The sequence below is a fragment of the Macaca nemestrina genome, chromosome 16 (assembly GCF_043159975.1).
Source record: "Macaca nemestrina isolate mMacNem1 chromosome 16, mMacNem.hap1, whole genome shotgun sequence".
Lineage (NCBI taxonomy): Eukaryota > Metazoa > Chordata > Mammalia > Primates > Cercopithecidae > Macaca > Macaca nemestrina.
In genome coordinates, this window is record NC_092140.1 from 7,065,100 (window position 1) to 7,085,026 (window position 19,927).

The 19,927-nt window shown below is 39.7% G+C and overlaps 1 long non-coding RNA gene across 2 annotated transcripts in view; it reads right to left on the reverse strand.

Annotated features, from left to right (window-relative positions):
• The window catches only part of LOC105485328 (uncharacterized), a 174,888-nt gene that overhangs the window by 34,315 nt on the left and 120,646 nt on the right, over window positions 1–19,927 (reverse strand). For both annotated transcript variants that reach the window (XR_011614597.1, XR_003018849.2), the window contains 6 exons: window positions 14,798–14,907; window positions 12,583–12,746; window positions 12,277–12,419; window positions 11,769–11,877; window positions 8,855–10,078; window positions 2,644–2,839 (listed from right to left, as the gene is read on the reverse strand). This is a non-coding gene — a long non-coding RNA (uncharacterized lncRNA). The remainder of the gene's footprint in view (window positions 1–2,643; window positions 2,840–8,854; window positions 10,079–11,768; window positions 11,878–12,276; window positions 12,420–12,582; window positions 12,747–14,797; window positions 14,908–19,927) is intronic.

Here is a 19,927-nt window from a genome sequence, read left to right on the forward strand (position 1 = left end):
TTTCTGAATAGAGACACAAAGCAAATACATCTTTAAAACCTTTGGAAAAGAATCACATAAAAATAATTATAATCTATAATTCAGAGCTTTGTTTTTCACAAAGGTAATAAATTAAACATTCTCCTTTGAGATTTCTTTACTGTGCAAAATGAGACCGATTAGGTCAAACTGTTCTTTTTACCACTTTTTGACATGCTAGTCAGAGATATTAACATTTCCAAAGAGAAGTGGAAAATATACCAGAGTTTGAAGAAGAATTTGGGATAATTAACCTAAAAGTAGATGTTGATTATATTCTTTCCCCTTCCTTGATTATATTGTTTATCCTTCCCCGATTCCTATGAAATTTTCTCCTATAAAGCAATGGTGAGTTGAAAGAAAGGACAGCAATATGTATTCACAAATATTTTCTTTAAATTCAGTCTAATCATCCCACCAAAGAAAGAAATGGCAGGCTAGCACAAAACCAACATGCTCTCAGGAATGGGGCCTCCATGTGTTTCCTCTCCTCTCCTCTGCAACACGACTTCAGCCTCTGCACTAAGCATAAACCTGCCCTATTTCATCCTAGATCCTTCTGTGGTCACAGAGGAGTCAGAACTGGGTAGACTCTTCCTTTCGTGCCTGAATCCTCCTGGCCCTTCCAAGTGTCTTTCTAATTTCAGTCCTTCAACATATTCTGCTCCTTTCTTCCTTCCTTTCTTCTGCTTGCTTGTTTGCTTTCTCTCTCTCTCTCCTTTCTCTCTTTTTCTTCTTTCCTTCCTTCCTTCCTCTTTCCTTCCTTCCTTCCTTTCTCTTTCTTTCCATCCTTCCTTCCTCTCTCTTTCCCTTCCTTCCTCTCTCTTTCCCTCCCTCCCTCCCTCTCTTTCTTTCTTTCTTCCCCTTCCTTCCTTCCTCCCTCCCTCCCTCCCTCTCTCTCTCTCTTCCCCTTCCTTCCTTCCTTCCTTTCTTTTCTTTTCTTTTCTTTTTTCTTTTCTTTCTTTCTGACGGAGTCTTGTTTTATCACCCAGGCTGGAGTGCAGTGGCATGATCTCAGCTCACTGCAACTTCCACCTTCTGGGCTCAGGCAATCCTCATGCCTCAGCCTCCCAAGTAGCTGGAATTACAGACACCCACTACCATGCCCGGCTAATTTTTGTATTTTTAGTAGAGACAGAGTTTACCATGTTGGCCAGACTGGTCTCAAACTCCTGGTCTCAAGTGATTTGCCTGCCTTGGCTTCCCAAAGTGCTGGGCTTACAGGCATGAGCCACCACGCTTGGCCCAATATAATCTATTTCTGCCAATTCAACATAATACACGAAATACACTTATGGACACACACACACACACACACACACACACACGCCCATTACAACGTATCTTTCCAAGGCATATTATTTAAAATATTTTTTTCTCCTATTTTAATGCCAAAAATATGTTTTCTTCTCCTTTGATCCTAGGTAGCCAATTCCCTTCATAGAACTGTGCTGTTGAAAGTAGTATTTGTTGAATAGTACTCATGTTCTATAATGAGTTTAAATAATGATGGTCATTGACCATTGTTTTAGAGGTAGACCCTTATATTAAATGCGTGTTAGTCCACATGGCTTGCTTCCTTTTTTCTTTTGAGACAGGGTCTTGCTCTGTTGCCCAGGCTGGAGTGCAGTGGCACGATCATAGCTTACTGTAACCTCAACTTCCCAGGCTCAAGCGAGTCTCTCATCTCAGCCTCCCAAGTAGCACGGGACTTTGCCATGCTTATTAACCCATTTCCTAGGTATTAAGTCCTGCATGCATTAGCTATCTGTCCTGATGCTCTCCCTCCCCTCACCCCCCGCCCCGGCAGGCCCCAGTGTGTGATATTTCCCTCCCAGAAATAAAGATTTAAAGAAATGTCTATGAAGAAATACTAGGTAGCCATTTAAAATAAAGATGTAGACCTGGTGCAGTGTGGCTCACCCCCCTGTAATCACAGCACTTTGGGAGGCCAAGGCAGGTGAATCACTTCAGGTCACCAGTTCAAGACCAGACTAGCCAACATGGTGAAAGCCCATTTCTACTGAAAATATGAAAAAAAAAAAATTAGCCAGGCATGGTTGTGCATGCCTGTGTTCCAGCTACTCAGGAGGCTGAGGCTGAGACTGGTGAATTGCTTGAACCCAGAAGGCAGAGGTTGCAGGCAGCCAATATCATGCCACTGCACTCCCACCAGGGCGATGGAGCCAAACTCCATCTCAAAAATAAATAAATAAATACATAAATAAAAGTTAATGTAAAATAAAGACAGATAAATATTAGCTGGCGTGGAAAGACATCTATACTATGTTGTTCAGCCAAAGGAACAGGCTAAACATAACATAATCTCAACTTTTATTAACTTAAATATAGGATTGTAAATGCATGGGAAAAGGGTCAGAAAAGAAACACCCCAAAATGTCAACATCACTTATATCTGACTCGTGAGGCAACAGGAGATATAACTTGACTTTTCTGTTTAAAAAATTCTAAAATAGTTTCTTCAGAGAACACAAGTTATTTTTATAGAGTCAAGATATCCTTTAATTGGAAAAATGTTTCACAGAAATTACTGATTTTCTGCCCCATTATCTCCCCCAGCCCCACCCTGTGCAGAAGGATTAGCGAGTTCACGTGGTCACTCACATTTCGTGACCCGTCACGTCACGGGTGAGGCTGCTGTGTGTGCAGACATCACGCTTATAAATACGTGTCCTTTTTCCTTCTTCTTGCTTCTGTTCGACCAGGGATGCTTCCCAAGCCTCAGGTCTCCCTGCGCGCTCCCTATGCTGTTTCTGCTGCCTGGACCCTTTCATCCTCTCCACCCTCATGGTAGGTCAGCCTGAAACAGAGCCAGGAGACCCCAAAACTGAGTTTGGGCTCAGTGTAGTGAAGAGGATATTTGTGGCTTTAGGTCAGGCACCATTCTCCAGCCATGCTTGCTAAAGTGCTCTGCAGATTTTGCGTACAAGTACAGCTAATAATCGAATGGTATACCCAATTTATTTCTCTCCCATTGTCTCCTTATGTCTGTAACTCCCTCAGGAGTCCCCTAAGGAGAAGTCATGAGGATTTGAGGTAGGACCAGGCATTCATCAACCCCCTAAGCAAATACCACTGAATAACACTAGGATTTTGCCTCTGCCAGGGCTGGCTTCATGAGCCCTTGATCTGGGTTGTCACAAAGAGTTTCCACCTTTAGAAGGGCTCTGGGCTTGGTTCTGCTGTTGCTATCTTGAAATCCTTAAAATTTTTTGAGCAAATGGCACTGGGCCCCACAAATTATGTAGCTGGTTCTAACCCTCGCCCCAAACACTGAATTTCTTTAAAATAAAAGTGACAAAGTCAAAATTTACATATCGGGGAAAAGAACATAGGAACATTCCTTTCTTTTTGGATTACCAAGTAGTACAAATAATAGTGAGAAGAACAACTCTCTTTTCTTCCTAGAAAACCACCTGAGTCCTTACCTTTTGAACCTGACTATAGATTTGCATTTGAGAATCATTTTCAGAGAGGTGAAGTAAAAGCTCTAACTGGTCTGCACTGTTATCGAAAGAATGGAATAGAAGTTCCTAAAAAATGAAAAATTGTTAATAATCCATGATCTCAAGATTCCAGTTTTGTAAATATTTTTACTTAGACAGAGTGACGAGTGTTTGGGGGTTCTAAACTCATGCCAGGATTAAATTCACATTGTAAATAGGAGAGCAAAGCTTGTCTGATGAAGCCAATGAAGCGTTCTTGGATTTTAAACAGTCGTTGATTGGCCAAGAGGTCAGCTAGTAAATCAAATTGTGACACCGTCGAATGCTACCACCATCGATTTTTTTCATGCCATTTCAGAGAAAAATAATATCACTCATCCTTCCCCAGAATTTAGTTCAGAGGTTTATGGTCATGGCCTTTCTAATCAATGTCAAATTTCCACTGGGACAAGGTTAAAAAAGCTGTCTTAATTGAAACAATAACTGGAGATCAGAATAAAATGTTTTTCTATCCACAGTCAGCATTCAGTTCTGTTTGTCTCTTTTAGTCCATTTCCCTGCCAACAAATTTATGTTAAATGCATGTAATATTCCAATCTGTTAAAAAGATTTGATATAAAGTGAAAGAATAGTGTATTATGAATAACTCTGTTGTTGACAAGCTCTAGGGACGTACTGTTCTTGTTTTAATTCTATTAAAATGGATATGGGTCCCAAATGCTAGACTCTATCTTATATGTTGACAGCAAAATGGGTCAAAGGACCATTAATTCAGGTCCAGAACTGTCATATCTGGTCCTAGGTTCTGTACAACTAATGAGACTTCACTGGTATTTGCTCACACGGCCTGCCCAGCCCTTAGCATTCACAATTTCCATTGACAAGGTTATTGGATTCAAAATGAATGTTTACATTGAAAGGGGAAACAAGTGTCAAATATGAAGCTCAAATAAATACTCCAAGCTGGAGAAGCTTATCATGGCTTAAACCGTCTACTGTTTATTCCCCCTAATGAAAAGCAAAGACAATAGGAGACATGGGGATAAGTGTAATGAAGAGAAACAATACCAGGATTCTTAGAGGTTAATCCAGGCACAACAGAGTTAATCTGGAAGAGGGTAGGGGAGGTTTTAGGCTAAAGACTCAGACAAAAACTTGTTACTTTTGATCCAGTTGTACCCAATGAATGGCTCTATTTGCAAAGAAGATTTTGGATTTTCAAACCAGTGGGACAAAAGTTACATCCTTGATTTTTCTTGTTAAACACACTTGTGCTTGTTTCCAGAATAAATGATGTCACAGATCTTCATTTTCCTCTCAAACAACAAAACAAAAGGAGCATAACAATACAGATACTTAAGAAAGCACAGAATTTGTCCTAAGACTGAAAAGTCCCTGAGAGCCAAAATGTATTTTCAACAGATGCTACAATAATTACCTTATGAAGCAGAGAAGAAATGCTATTTTATTTTAATATCCCAAAAGTTAAAAGATAAAAACAACACAGTGGATTCATCATCACAGGTAAATATAGTGCTTGGAAATATTAATTTGTTTTAAAATTGTATATTCTGCATCATTATAACTGAAATATAAAGTCAGATCAATGAGGTTATAGGAAAATGATTAAATGTAAGTGTACGGCTTTGCTTCGCATATTTGCAAAATCTCTGCCTTGCAAAGCTAAATGTACAAACTTTCAAAATATGAGTTAATTAAATTCACTTAGGATTTTCCTAAGGTAAGAAACCAAACATAACCTGGGGTGGGGAGGCAGGATATTAAAATCAAATTAATATTTCTGAGAACTAACCATGTTATTTGAATTCAACAGCATAACTTCAAACATATCACTGAGCACACCCTTATATGAAAATCCCCATGGATTAAATCTGAGCCTCTATCACATAAATCATAAATTATGCCATGCATTACATCTGAATGAATGGAAAAATCCCAAAACAAAATAACTAAGACCAAATAAAAGTAATATCACAGCCTTTTGGTGAATAGGTAGGTATGAAAGGGGAGAGAATGTTACTGCCAAAATGTTAAACCAGAATTGTCTTAAACACAGCAAAGTGTTTTTATGTGATTTTTCATATTTCTAAAAGACAGATTTTATTTCTAATGGCAACTTTTTAATTTTCCTTTTCTAATTTGAAATGTTAATATGAAAATGTATTATATGGAATATGAAAACAACCTTCTTACAAAAGATTATTAAATGTATCTGCCAGTTAAAAAAGCGTATCTTAATCTAAAAAGGTAACATAAAAATTATAATAAACCTTAAGTGTTATTTTGTATCTATCATTGTTATTCCTATTGTTTAAAAAACGAGTTTGAAAGCAAACAGGTGCATTTGGAAAGGAAATATGTTTATAAGAGATTCCTCTTGAATCCTATTAGTGAAGTCATATTTGATCTTATTATTTAAATTATTGTCATGTTCTAGGGTGTCATCTTTATACCAAGTAAGTTGAAATAAACACAATTTATAAAGCAATAGTTAAAAATACATTTCTCATAGATATGTTTTGTTTTATGCTTAGCTGTTATTGGGTGGTTCTGTTTTTAAAAGTAATTTGTAGTATCATATGCTCAATTTTCTCAGATTATTCAAAAGTTTCTTGGCAACAACATTCTTAAAATAAACAAATGGATTAATATGTAAAAATAAATGTTTAGATAACGTACTTAGAAGAGCTTGCCCACTGGAATATGAATAAGACCCTCAACAACTGACATTATTTCATCCAAAGAACAAAGAGAAACCAGGAAGTTGTCTGAATTTACAAGAAAAACATGTTTGCTTGTTTTTGTGTCTGTCTCCCTGCAGAGGACAGAACAAAGGTCAACAGACTTAGGTCAATGTAAGTCAAGACTTTCAGAATTATAGCTATACAACCATCAAAATGGCTGTGTTGAGGCATGGTGAGCTTCACATCACTGCAATTATTTAAGAGAAAATGGATAAACTAGATAAATTGCCTTTCTGCTAAAAGGAAAGTCTTTATGAGTTGGAAGTTGAACTAAATGACCCCAAAGGTCTCTCAGTATATTACATTCAACAAACATTATGAGTAAGCCAAAGGGGTATCATTTCAGATGTGTATACACACATTTACTCAGAATTCATGTAACTTGAGGAACCATGCTCAGATTCAGCTGCTTTTGGAAAAAAAATCGTGAGACCCATCCAGGCTAATACTAGAGGTAACTAAGTAAACATCATCTTGTAAAATGTGACATTCTGAATGTCCCTGAAAACGTTTAATCCTTTTTCCCTTCAATCATCTCTTCCTCAGCTTACAGCACGTGGGTGTAACTCAACTAATATCTCTTGTGGTGCTTCCCCACCCACCAGTGTTTGTGGAATGCATATACATGATTGGATTGCTTGGGCACATCCTGTTTCCCCAAGAATTCTGGAAAAGGTGAAGGGCAGAGAGTAGGTGAAGGGAATGGGGGAAGGGGAAGCAAAACAAACAGGTCCTGTGGAGGGAAATAAACCCCTGAGATTTTCACAGGAAAAGGAACATGCTTTAATTTGGCTTTAATACAACTAATATTCCCTCTGAGAAGCCTTTCCTTTCCCCCGTTCTGATTGGGGACCCTGTCACGTGGTCTCCAGCCTCCTGGACTTCTTCCTCTCCTATCACCTTTGTCTCTTTGCTGAAAGTGACTGTCTGAGCATCTGTATTCCCTATGGAAGGTAAGATCAGTGAGCCGGGGGCTGTTTCCTGTTACAGAGCAAACATGCATCAAATGCTCACCGGGTATCCTGCATATGGTGTCTCAATGTCACATCAACTCTCTGAGGCAGCTGCTAGTTATGATGCCTCGGAGACACCTTAATACCGTGGTTAGGAGCAGGGACTTCAGAGCCAGAGGGCCTGGATTCTAACCCTTAGGCAAGGCAATTACTTCATCATGCCTCCATTTTGCTGTCTGTAAATGGGTCTAAAAATGGTGCTTACTTCAAAGAGTTAATGCGTACTAAATAATTTAATAGGTATGTGGCACTTTGAGCAGTGCCAGGCACAGAATAGATGGTACAGAAATGTTAGCTGGTATTACCTTCCATTTTGCTGATAAGTAAACTGTGGCTTAGGGAAACCAAGTCACAGGTGGTGAATGGAGAATTTATCTTACTCTTACAGGCTATATCTACAACACTGCCTTAAACATAAAGTATAAAAATGTTCTTTATTCCAGAAACAGAGAACAACCATAGGTAATCAGTAAGTGTTATTAGAGGCAAGGAATGGTAGAAACACTTCTCCCTCAGTACAACCGCCAAGGCAAGCTGGCCAGGGAGGGGCAGGTGGAAGCAATGCTGGAGGACGGCAATGTGGCAGGGCAGGGATCCACAGACCCCAGGTGTCATGACTTTGAGAAGCTTGTCTCACTTGGAAGCAGCCTGTGAGACTTTGATGGTAGGCATTAATTCCTAGCATCTGACTACTGTTTCGAATGTTAGTTTTTTCTTTCCTAAGCATAATCATTACGCTCTTTTGATTTAAAGCTCCGTCTCCAAAAGAAACAATTGCACATACGTAACAGTTAGTTAGCTGTGACACAGGAACCCTCCGGGATTTGTCATTACCCAAGGCTTTCTGGCATTTCAGATGAATTTTCCACCATGTTAGATGCCAGGGGTAGGCAACAGGTTCAATAAACATACATTTACTCAACAAATGTTTAATTGAGCAACTGCTATAGATCAGACACAATATTAGGTGTAGGCATTTATGATGCAAAGGTAGGCAAGACAAGTTACTTTTTAACTAAAATCTTTCTTTAATGGTTGGTGCAGGGGAGTGATTAATTACTTAAGGATAGAGAATATATCTAGATTCTCACCTTGTGCCATACATTAAAATTAAATTTCAGATGACTAAAATAATTAAGTGTAGAAAAAAACTAATGTAAACTATAAATGAATGATTTGACTTATTGGTGGAGTAGATCTTTCCAAACCAATAAGCTCAGAAAAAAAAATTGAACATCATACAATGAGATTAACTCAAAATTGATATGTGTGTGAATCAAAATATCAAGATAATAACAAACCAGGAAAATATGTACAATAAATATGAAAAAGTCAGCAATCTGGAATCTGTCTTGCTGCTCTATACCACACAGAGGCGTCTGGAAGCCCAGCGTGTGGTCAGTTTATAACCAGTCCCGCCACTGACTGCTTTACTCCAGGGTCTGGATTAATGCTGAAGTGTTCTGATGTGTGCTTAAGTTCTAATACTGGTTTTAGACTTTTCCCCCAAATCCCTACTGCTTGGTATTGGTTTTTATACCCAGTGGAATTCTTACAATGCTCCTTCCCCAGCCTGGACCCTATCACATACCTGCAGAGAACAGCATAAACTGGTCAGTCCAACACAAACATCTGGTGGGTCACCTAGAACCATCTCTGAATTAGGGCTGACTTGGTCCCACTTTCTTGGTGACAGCATAAGTTATGTGATTGACACTCTCCTTTGGGAATGAGCTCTGCCAGTTTTCTATCCATCCCCAGATTCTTCCCCACCGGCCTCCTGCTAAGATGCAACGAGGTCTCAGAACCTAGCCTATCTGGGAAATGACAAAAGAAAGAAATCACCTATGTTTATTTTATGTTAAACAAAAAAAAATTAATTTTTTCTTTCTCAACTCACAGGGTTGTCCTAGATTTCAGTTATAAAATGTGGAGTATTCAAAGGACATGAGAAACACGTGGAGTAGAAACAGGAGTTTGATATCGCCTGGTAAAGGGTAGGCATTAGGCATGTGAACACCTGCACTCAGCATTTATAAAGTGCTTACAAAAACTAGGCAGTGAGCATCATGTGACTTGGACCTCTTAGTACATTATAAAAACTTTCCTTCCTCACAATGTGATAATATTTGCTATTTTTAAAGTTGCACTGTCTTTTAAAAGTTGCCATATTAAAGAAGAAAAAAATTAGGTGTTTGTTTCCCATTGTGTACATTGCATTCCCTCCCGAAATTCATGTCAAATCAGAAAGTTGGGAGGCTAACTGAAGTGGAAACAGGAAATAACACCAATACACTTCTAACCCACAGGTTTCCCAGCCCCATTAAAATTCAACATGTGGAGGAGGTGCTGGAGGGAACTAACAAGAGCGTCCTGTAACCCAGGAGGCCAAAGATCAGCCTCCTCCATTGATGGAACTTCCATTAAATGATGTTTATTTGTACCTAGGGTGAGGTTACTAATGGAAAGGCCTGCAGCCTGCAGTATTCAGTGTCATTTTGCAAATTTGTCAATGAATTACAAGATACATAACATCCTGAGTTGAGGCTGGGTGATTTTGTTACGTTTGAGGGTATGAATTTTTTTTTTTTTTTTTGAAGGGCAGGATGTGAGAAGGATTGTTTTGAATATATTATTGAAACTCCAGTTCAATCGCGAGAAAAACATTAGACAATTGTTAATACAGAGACATCCTAAAAAATACTTAGCCAGTCCTCCTCAAGCTGTCAAGGGGATCAAAACAAGGAAAGTCTGAGAAACTGTCACAGCCAAGAAGAGTCCAGGGAGACGTGATGGCCAAATGTAATGTAGGATCCTGGATGAGATTCCAAAACAGAGAAAGGACATTAGGTGACAGCTAAGGAAATCTAAAGAGACTATGAAGTTTTGATTAAAACAATATATCAATATTGGTTCATTAATTGTAACAAATGTACCATGTTAATGTAAAGTGTTAGTAATAGGGAAAAATGTGAGAGGCTGAATGGGAACTCTCTATACTATCTTCTCAATTTTTTGGTATATCTACAGGTGCTCTGAAAAATACTCTTTACAAATTTTAAAAAGTATTATTGAGATTAAAGTCTGTTACTAAATCTTAAGCAAGATGAAGATAACTTCGACTGATACGTGATAATCACTATCCTTTTCAATATATTTTTTCTTTTTGTTGAGCAAAAAGAAATGTGACAACTTATATTCACATTTTTCTTTTTTATATTTACAGTCTTACGTATTTTATTCATAATTTTTTTCTTATTTTAAGAGTAATGATTTACCATTGAGGAAAATTAAGAATATACAGGTAAAAAAGGAGAAAATTAAAATCCCGTAAACACACACAAGTCAGATAGATTGAGTAGAGAAAGGGTATCTCATCTGTTTGAATACCTGAGTTTATCTTAAGAATATACAACAAACACATAGTTTATACAAACGTAATTTATAATGGCTGCATGCACTTCATTATATAATGGGCCATTCTTATTTGGCCAGGGTCTCATTTCGAGATATTAGAGTTCTTTATAATTTTTAAATTTTTTTCTAAACCCCACTCAGCTGAGCATTCTGTTCATTGTTGCATATATCTGTAATTATTTCCTTAGCATAAATACCTAGAAATGGGACTTCAGGATCAAAAGCTATCAATAATTTTAAGCTGCTTGTTAATGTTGCAAATCACCTTCCCAAATTGGTGCCATTGTATACTCCAATAAACTGCAAGTTCCCTTCATTAATCAAATCAGCCATACAACAAAAATACTTAAAGAGACCTTTCTGTGTATCATGTTCTTGTCATAAAAAACTCAAAATATAAAATAGACTACAAAATAACTTTCAAAAGGAACTCCTACAATCTTAAAATTACAGCATTTTGCACTAAAAAAATTGGTTTCTTTCCCTTGTTGCTCTGTTATGAAATGTAAATTAACATTATTAAATATGAAATATATTAAATAATGAAGGAACAGACATTTGATGAAAGCTATACGTATTTTTTTCCACTTCCCCCAATAACTAGGCTTTAATTAAAATCCATTTATAAGCATGTTTATTTTGATAAATTGGTAAATTGAAAATTGATCAATTGAACTCATTGTGTTTTATGTAAAACAGTAAATATAACATAATTATTGTAGAAGGAATTACTTTCAGCCAACAGAAAGAAGTGGGGAAGAAATGTTACTTCATTCTCTGTAAACTGGCTTCCCTGGCTTTGACCCCCACCCCAGGGCACCAGCATTTTGGGGAATGCAATGTTAGATATTACTGTGTTATCCTCTGTCCCCAGGGCTTGTGGAGATCTTTCCAGGCCCCATGTGGTCCTTGCAGGTCTAGAGGCTCAGCCGCCTCCGCATAGCCAGGGCGCAGGTTCCTGCAGGTCAAGGACCAAAGACCTCCTACTCCTAACTCTGGGAACAGCTCTTTCCTTCAGCTGGGCTCTAGGCCTGCTCTCCAAAGCCCACCAGGTGTGATCAGGGCAGTCTCATTCTGCAAATACGTACACTTCTGCAAATGAAAACCAGAGCTTGGAGGCGAAGCAGCTTCTGTTTTCTAGCTCTGAACAACTTCCTCAGGCAAAAGCTCCCAAAGCAATGGCTGCCTGCTGGAATCCTGAGTAGGGAAAACCATACATGAAAAAGAAGACACAAAATAGAGTTCAAGCCTGCCTCCCCTACCCCGCCTCCACTCCCCATACACGGAAGTGCTTGCTTGTCCTTAGTGTAGACAGTGTTATCAGCTCTCCTGAGAGGACTTCTCTGGTAATCTTAATACCAGAGGAATTGAGGAATTAGCAGATTAGGGGGAAAAGAAGTCTTAGAACAATTTAAATACAAGGAAGCTGTGTAGACAGCATGCTGGACTTGGAGTCAATTGAGTTCACAAAGTTTTATGTCAGGATCTTCATATTCCATTATGGTTGTGCTCAGGCTTTGCTGCAGACACAGTTTTAAGGCAAGGAGGTCTGCTGTGCTTTCACCTTTCTAGAGTGTCACCATGCACCTGACCTACCTCCTGGCCTTAGCTATGCAAGCTGCTCGTATTTGTGCCCTCTGTTAGCTCCGGAAGAGTATCCTGGACAGACATTGTTCCATCATGAGTGTGACGTTACTTTCTTTACTTGAAAGGTGGCAATTAACACTTGCAGAGCTGTGCTGAGGGTGGGAAATACAGTTTTGAGGGTTTCTGGAGTAATTAGTTCACTGGGAAAGCATACTTTTCTACATAAAAGGGTTCTACCCTCCCCCCACCTCACACTAAACAGAATCCCCTTCCCCTCCCACATCCAGCCCTCTTTTGGAGCCAGAATTATCTCACCATCTCTAGACTGTGTGTGCACGTGTTTCTGTGTCTATGAGTGTGCTCAGTTTGGTTCTGTCATAGTTGTGTCCACACTCATCTTCTTTATCAGACTGGACTCTTCCAAAGCCAGGCCTTCCTCTAATATTCACTCTTTCATTCAAATGATGTCATTTTTCCTGCTGTAAGGGAGAGCCTAGGTAAGAAAGTGAACTAGACACAGGCAGCAAATATAGGCCATAGCAGGCACATAAATACATGCAGAGGATACTGATCCTCAAATCCCAAAACATAGCACAGTGCTTGGCACATACTGAATTCTGTTTGCTGAGCTAAGTTAAATAGTGGTTGTGTCTAAAATTGAATTTGGATTCTGATTCTTATCCACATCCTGCTCGTCATACACTAGGCAGCCCTTGCCCTAATATGTCAGTTTATTAACATTGTAAACAGATGATTTAGTGTAAAAAATGAACTTTATCCTAAAAAATGATACTGTACTAAAGGCATGTGACCAAGCTTTTCTTTTCTTTTCCCTTTCCTTTCTCCTCCCTCCCTCCCTCCCTGCCTCCCTTCCTCCCTCCCTCCCTCCCTCCCTCTCTCTCTCTCTCTCTCTCTCTCTCTTTCTTTCTTTCACTATGTCACCTAGGCTGGAGTGCCATTCTCCTGCCTCAGCCTCCTGAGTAGTTGGGATTACAGGCGGCTGCCATGATGCCCAGATAATTTTTGTATTTTTAGTAGAGACGGGGTTTCATCATGTTGTCCAGGCTAGTCTTGAACTCCTGACCTCAAGTGATCTGCTTGCCTCAGCCTCCCAAAGTGTTGGGATTCCAGGCTTGAGCCACCATGCCTGGCCTCTTTCTTTATTTTCTATATGAGAAATTGCTCTCATGCTCCAAACAATAATTATGAGATAATAGTAGTAAAAGGAGATAATGACTGTAAAGAGATTATCTAGAAGTTAAATCTTATTTTGTGGGTGGGAACACGGAGCCTGGATAAATGAGAAGGGCCGATGATGTAAAACATCGATGTTGTCGCCTCTGTGCAACTATCATGAAGGAAATGCATCTGTCTCAAGTTCTTGGATAGTTTATGTATACCTTCATCATCTCAGCAATTACTATGTACAGATTACAAGATTTTCATATTCTGTCTTGAAGTGTATTTAGGTTACTTTAATCTTACATTCATATCCCTTCCAAGACTGTAGAGATTTTGGTGCAGGGACTTAAACTTTTACATCTCTTATATTAGTAACTTCATTGAATGTTATATGAATTAATGCAGTGAATGAATACCTTTGATCCAGATTGAGTGCTACTTCTATTTGAATTTCTTAGCTATTCTCAATTTTCTTCACTTTGATCCTATTCACCAAATTTAAGAAAACCTATCAGCTAGATCCCTTTTACTGTCAAGAATTAAAAATTTTTTTTTTTGGACCTCAACAGAATTTTGTTAGCAAATATCTGAGCAAGGACCTATCGCATGTAAATTTAGCAAATACATATGGATGCCTATAAACAACTTGTTTTTATTTTATAAATCAAAGCACTAAATATTTTATTATTTTGTTCTTACACCATAAACAGAATCATTAACTTGACATATTTCAAAGAAAAGCATGTGAGATTGTGTAAGTAATCACTATAGAGTCGCTGAAAACTAATCATAAACACTCTTCATTTATAAAAATGGACCCTGCAATATTTTGGGAAAGTCACCTCTTCATTTTGTCAGAAACAGAAATGATTTCAAACACTTCAAAGACATCTTAAAGGGAAAAGTTTTAAGAAATCACAAATGACCATTCATAAAACAGAGTCATTGTGTCCCGATGAGAAGCCAATCATGTTTGGACAAATTTAGGAGATGACACGCTAGACCTAGCAACACCCTGAAGATCTTTTCACACATCATTTGGGACTTTTTTTTTCTTTTATTTTTGATGGATGGATGAGCAAACTTAAGGAGTTAATGGGCAGATAAAAGTTGAAATGGGAAAGGACAGTAATGGTCAGGCCAGTTAAAAGCTCTTTCCGACACCAACTCCCAGCCCTGCCTCCCCAGTCGATCCCCCTGTGAACTTTTTGTGTTTCATTCATTTTGCTGGAATTGGAAATGGAGAGGCCAAGAAAAGGCCATATCCTGCTTCATTGACTAAAGCTATCCTGTAAGCGAGTTTAATGGGTTAGAAGTTAACACCAGTGACAGTTGTAAGAAAAGTTACCAAGTGTTTCCAGGGCCTGAAGAGACTCCCTGCGGCTCAGACTTCTTTGCGCTTCCTTCCACTCTCCTTTTCTCTTATCTGTGGAAGCGTCCATGACAAACAGGGGGCATCTGTTAGGAAACAAAGCGGGGGGCTGCTAGAAGTGAGCAAATCCCCCCAACCGCAGGGCCTGGCAAAGAACGAGCTCCAATTACAGCCGATTCAGCAGTGGTGATCAGGTGAACAGATAAGTACAAGCAAAGAGAAATCAAGTTTCCCTCAAATTTACAAACCATTGTTTCCCTTTATTTGTCCTCTAAGAGAGGGCCATCGTTCTCCGTGAGACGTGAGCCCTCTCAGTTACGCTCACTTTCTCTGTGTGGCTTTTATTGTGACCGTTTCTGAACATCGTGTTTTCACATGGTTCCTCTCCAAGTACCTTCCAAAGCACAGGAAGATAGTGACCACAGAAGAGTGGAATTCATCCTGCCAGCTGAGCACGAGAAACAGCTTTTTCCAACACTTCCTCCAAGCATCTGCTTTGTGATATATATTTTCTGACCCCTTTGTCCAAGTGTTGTATACAAGAGAAACACGCACAGTTGGTAAGTCCACAGCTCACTGAATTTTCACAAGCTCTCGTGTAACCAACATTCAGCCCAGGAGACTTGTGCGTTTGATTCCTAGGGCTGCTGAAACAGAATCTCACCAACTGGGGGGCTACAAACAGGAATTTATTGTCTCACAGTTCTGAGGCTAGAAGTTTGAAGTCAAGGTGTTGGCTGGACTGGTTCCTTCTGGTGGACATGGCGGAGAATCTGTCCTGTGCCTCTCTCCGAGCTCTGGTGATGGCTGGCAGTGCATGCTGTTCCTTGTCTCATTGATGCATATCCGCATCTCGGCCTCCAGCTTCACTTGGCCTTCTTTCTGTGTGTCTGCGTCTCTGGGTATCCTCTCCACTGATCATATCGAATTAAACTTGATATCTGCCAAGATCCCATGTCCAAATGAGATCACATTTTCAGGTACTGGGGATCAGACTTCAACATATTTTTGGCAAGGGAAAGGAGATGGAACACAATTCAATTCATAATAATGACTATTCCAGATACTCCCCCATCCTCCCTTCCAGTAAACACCCCCACCCCTAAGGGCAGCCGCTTCTGACTTCTGATAGCATACATTTCTTTTCTTTTAAGTTTATTTAAATCATGCATATTGAGTCTTTGTGCTGTAATGTGATCTCTAAGGATGGCTTTCCAAACTTTAGGAGTCACTCAGGTTCCCTGAATGGGTCTCACCATTGACATTCCTGAATAGCAATCTACTACATAAACAGCAGATAGTTTTAAAAGTCAGATAATCTATCATAAAATCCCTTATTTCAAAAGAGAAGAAAGCAAAGTTTCCTTACCGCAATACAGCAATCATTCTATGGAAGTGGTAAAACTTTAAATGAATGCATCAGATACATTCATGTCAACCTCCTGACATGCATAGCATCAGGCTGTGGACAAGAAATGTAACCGTCTGTATTTCTCAACAATGCATCCACTTTCTTATTTTAAGCCATTACTCCATGAGGACAGGAGAACCTTAATCTCAGTCAATTTTGTGTTTCTTTCACCTTTTCTTGGCAATTGTGTCTTAGCGTGGAAAGGGGATCCCAGAGAGGGTTTGTGGCTCTCTCAGGTCACCTGGCTTTGCAGGTGTCTGCCGGGATGTCTACGGGCCTCTGTGATTTTAGGCTGGCGATAGATCTGTGTGCCGTGAAATGATGCTAGTTTCTGTCCGTCGGCCTCTCAGGTCTTGTAGCTCTACTTCTGAAGACCCCGATAATCCTCCTGTGACTTCTATGCCATTAAGAGTCCTGGAATCACTGAGGCCATTTCTTTTTTGACATCTGCCTTGGGTTTTCACCAAAAGAGCCTTTCTTGGGCTTTGCCACCTGCCCAGAACTCGCTGGGCGGCACCCTGTGGAGTCCCTTGCCTGAGCCTCTTTGACACGTCTGCTCTTATTCCAGCCCTTTGCTCTCCGGCAGTCCGCCCCGCCCAGGGAAATCTTTTTCTAGCAGAGAGGGAGGACAGCTCTATCTTACTCTATCTCAATCATTCTCCCAATCGTTTTGTCTAAGCCTCAGATCTTCTAAGTTCCTTTGAAGATGTTTTTTAACACAAGGTCATATTTTAAGCTAATAAACACACCTGGTTGAGTAACTTCGGACAAGTTAATTATTCTAATTAAAGACCATCCTCTTCGGTAAGGAAGAATTAAAAACAGTATCCACCTCACAGGATTTTTTTTTTTTTCTGTAGAGGGGGTATAAATTAACTGAGTTGACCTGTATCAACACATAGAACTGTGCCTGGCACATACAGAGTCTCTATAGTGGAAATTATTATTATTGTTGTTATTCTGAGATGGAGTCTCGCTCTGTTGTCCAGGCTGGAATGCAGTGGTGCAAGCTCGGCTCACTGCAACCTGAGCCTCCTGTGTTCAAACAGATTCTCCTGCCTCAGCCTCCTGGGTGGCTGGGATTATAGGCACCCACCACACCACACCTGGCTATTGTGTGTGTGTGTGTGTGTGTGTGTGTGTGTGTGTGTGTGTGTATTTTTAGTAGAGATGTGATTTCACCATGTTGGCCAGGCTGGTCTCGAACTCCTGACCTCAGGTGACCCACCTGCCTTGGCCTCTCAAAGTGCTGGGGTTACAGGCGTAAGCCATCACGCCCGGACAGTGACAGTTATTATTAATTTATTTATTAACAGCTTAAATGGACAGGGAGAGAAAAAAACAACAGGACGGGAAAAAATCACTGCATTTTCAAGTTAAGGTAACAAATCATTATTTTGGAAACTTACAAAAGTAACTGTAAATCTAAAAACAGAATGATAGAAATGAAGAAGTGCAGGGAGACGTCGAGAGTGGAACCATTAATTCAGCGGCATCTGCTCCATTAAGGTAGCTAATGGTATTGTGAGGGATTGGGAGAAACCCACACATGTGTCTCAGACAGAAGATTCCCCGCTAAGAGGTAAAAAACCAATTCATTTCAGTCAGGTTAGGTCATTAAAAAAAGATAAAGTTAAGGTAACCCATTTCACCTAAAACTGTGGAAGGAGAAACAATGATATCACGGAAACTGTAATTAACATTTCAAAAGATCACAGAATTAGCCAAGTAGAAGCCCTGGGTTGTCAACACAACCATTAGCTCTCACTGGCTGAGTAAACACAGAGGGGAAGTAGCTACTTCTAAATGTTTTTCCATTTTATCACTTTCAATGGTGTCAAATATTCTACAATGGAGACTTAAGTAGCACGTTCAGTGACACTGGTTTCACTGAACCTCAAGACGGCTTTCACGGTAAACACTTTGTTTAGAGTGCCATACACCCCGTGAGTGAAAATAAATATTACATGGAAATGACACCACCCCGTAAGGTATCATGTGTCTGACATGTTGACGGTCATCTCAGCTGGAATGCCTGGCAGCCCACCTGCAGGTCTATTCTACTCTGCAAGTTACTCATAAACACATTGGAAAGCATCTTTGAAAGAAAGAATTAGCGACCAGATGTTCTTCCTCTACAGAAAAATGAACAGAGGAGGAGGCAGCAGGGAGGTAGCCAAAACGCTGTGGGAGAGATTTAAGTTATACGGGAGATACAATGAATTCATGGGTTACCAGAAAGGGGTCCTGATTCAGACCCCAAGAGATGGTTCTTGAATCTCTTGCAAGAAAGATTTTGGGGTGAGTCCATAAAGTGAAAGCAAGTTTATTAGGTAAGTAAAGGAATAAAGAACAGCCACTCTATTGGCAGAGCAGCAGCTTCAGCTAGGCAACCAATGATACTTATTGTTACTTCTTGATTATTTACTACACAAGGGGTGGATTATTCATGAGTTTTCTGGGAAAGGGGTGGACGATTCTAGGAACTGAGGGTTCCTCTTCTTTTTAGACCACATAGGATAACTTCCTGACATTGGTGTGGCATTTGTAAACTGTCATGGTGCAGGTGGGAGTGTCTTTCAGCATGCTAATGCTTTATAACTAGCATATAATAAGCTGTGAGGACGACTGTAGGTCACTCGCTTCACCATCTAGGTTGTGGTGGGTTTTGGCTGGCTTCTTTACTGCAACCTGTCTTAACAGCAAGGTCTTTACGACCAGTACCTGGTAGCAACCTCCTATCTCATTCTATGACTTAGAATGCCTGACCTCCTCGGAATGCAATCCTGTAGGTCTCAGCCTCCTTTTACCCAGCCCCTATTACCCAGCAACTCAAGATGGAGTTGCTCTGGGTCAAACGCCTCTGACACATGGACAGTAGAAGTTATTAAACACAGGCAGGTGCTAGTAAAGGCAATTATAGAATTTTATTCATAGATGTTAAAAAAAATGAGAGACAAAAATCTGTGAAGATTTCTGTATACTGATGTTTCAAATTAAGATATGCAAATTAAAGTGAAAAGATTATGGTGAAATGGGTGAACTAGGTCCTCTGTTGAGATCTCTTTTTATTTCTCAGTACTACATTGATTCTACAGATGCAAATATTAAGAAACTTATATGGTACATGGACTTATTTTAAACTTCTGCAAATCTTAGGAACTTGATTTCAAGTTCAATTATTACAGCTGCTTTCTCTGTAGGAAGTCACGATCATAAAACAATTTGGTGAATTATTATGACCTCTAAATGTATTGCATGCCTTGTGCTATAAATCATGAATTACCTAGAAAGTGCTTTCCCAATCAATGATTTAAACAAGAAAGTGCTAGTGCACTTTGTTTTCCTTTGTTAATGTAAAATGTTTATTAAAATATAATTTAATGCAGCCATTAATATTATGTAGAATAATATTTAATGGATTGGAGGAAAGTTTATGATATATTGGTTTTTAAAAAGCAGGTTACCCACTAGCAAGTACATTTTCCTCCCTCCCTCCCTCCCTCCCTCCCTCCCTCCCTCCCTCCCTTCCTTCCTTCCTTCCTTCCTTCCTTCCTTCCTCCCTCCCTCCCTCCCTCCCTCTCTCTCTCTCTCTCTTTCTTTCTTTTGAGACAGAGTCTCAACCTGTCGCCCAGGCTGGAGTGCAGTGACACGATTTTGACCCACCGCAGCCTCTGCCTCCCAGGTTCAAGCAA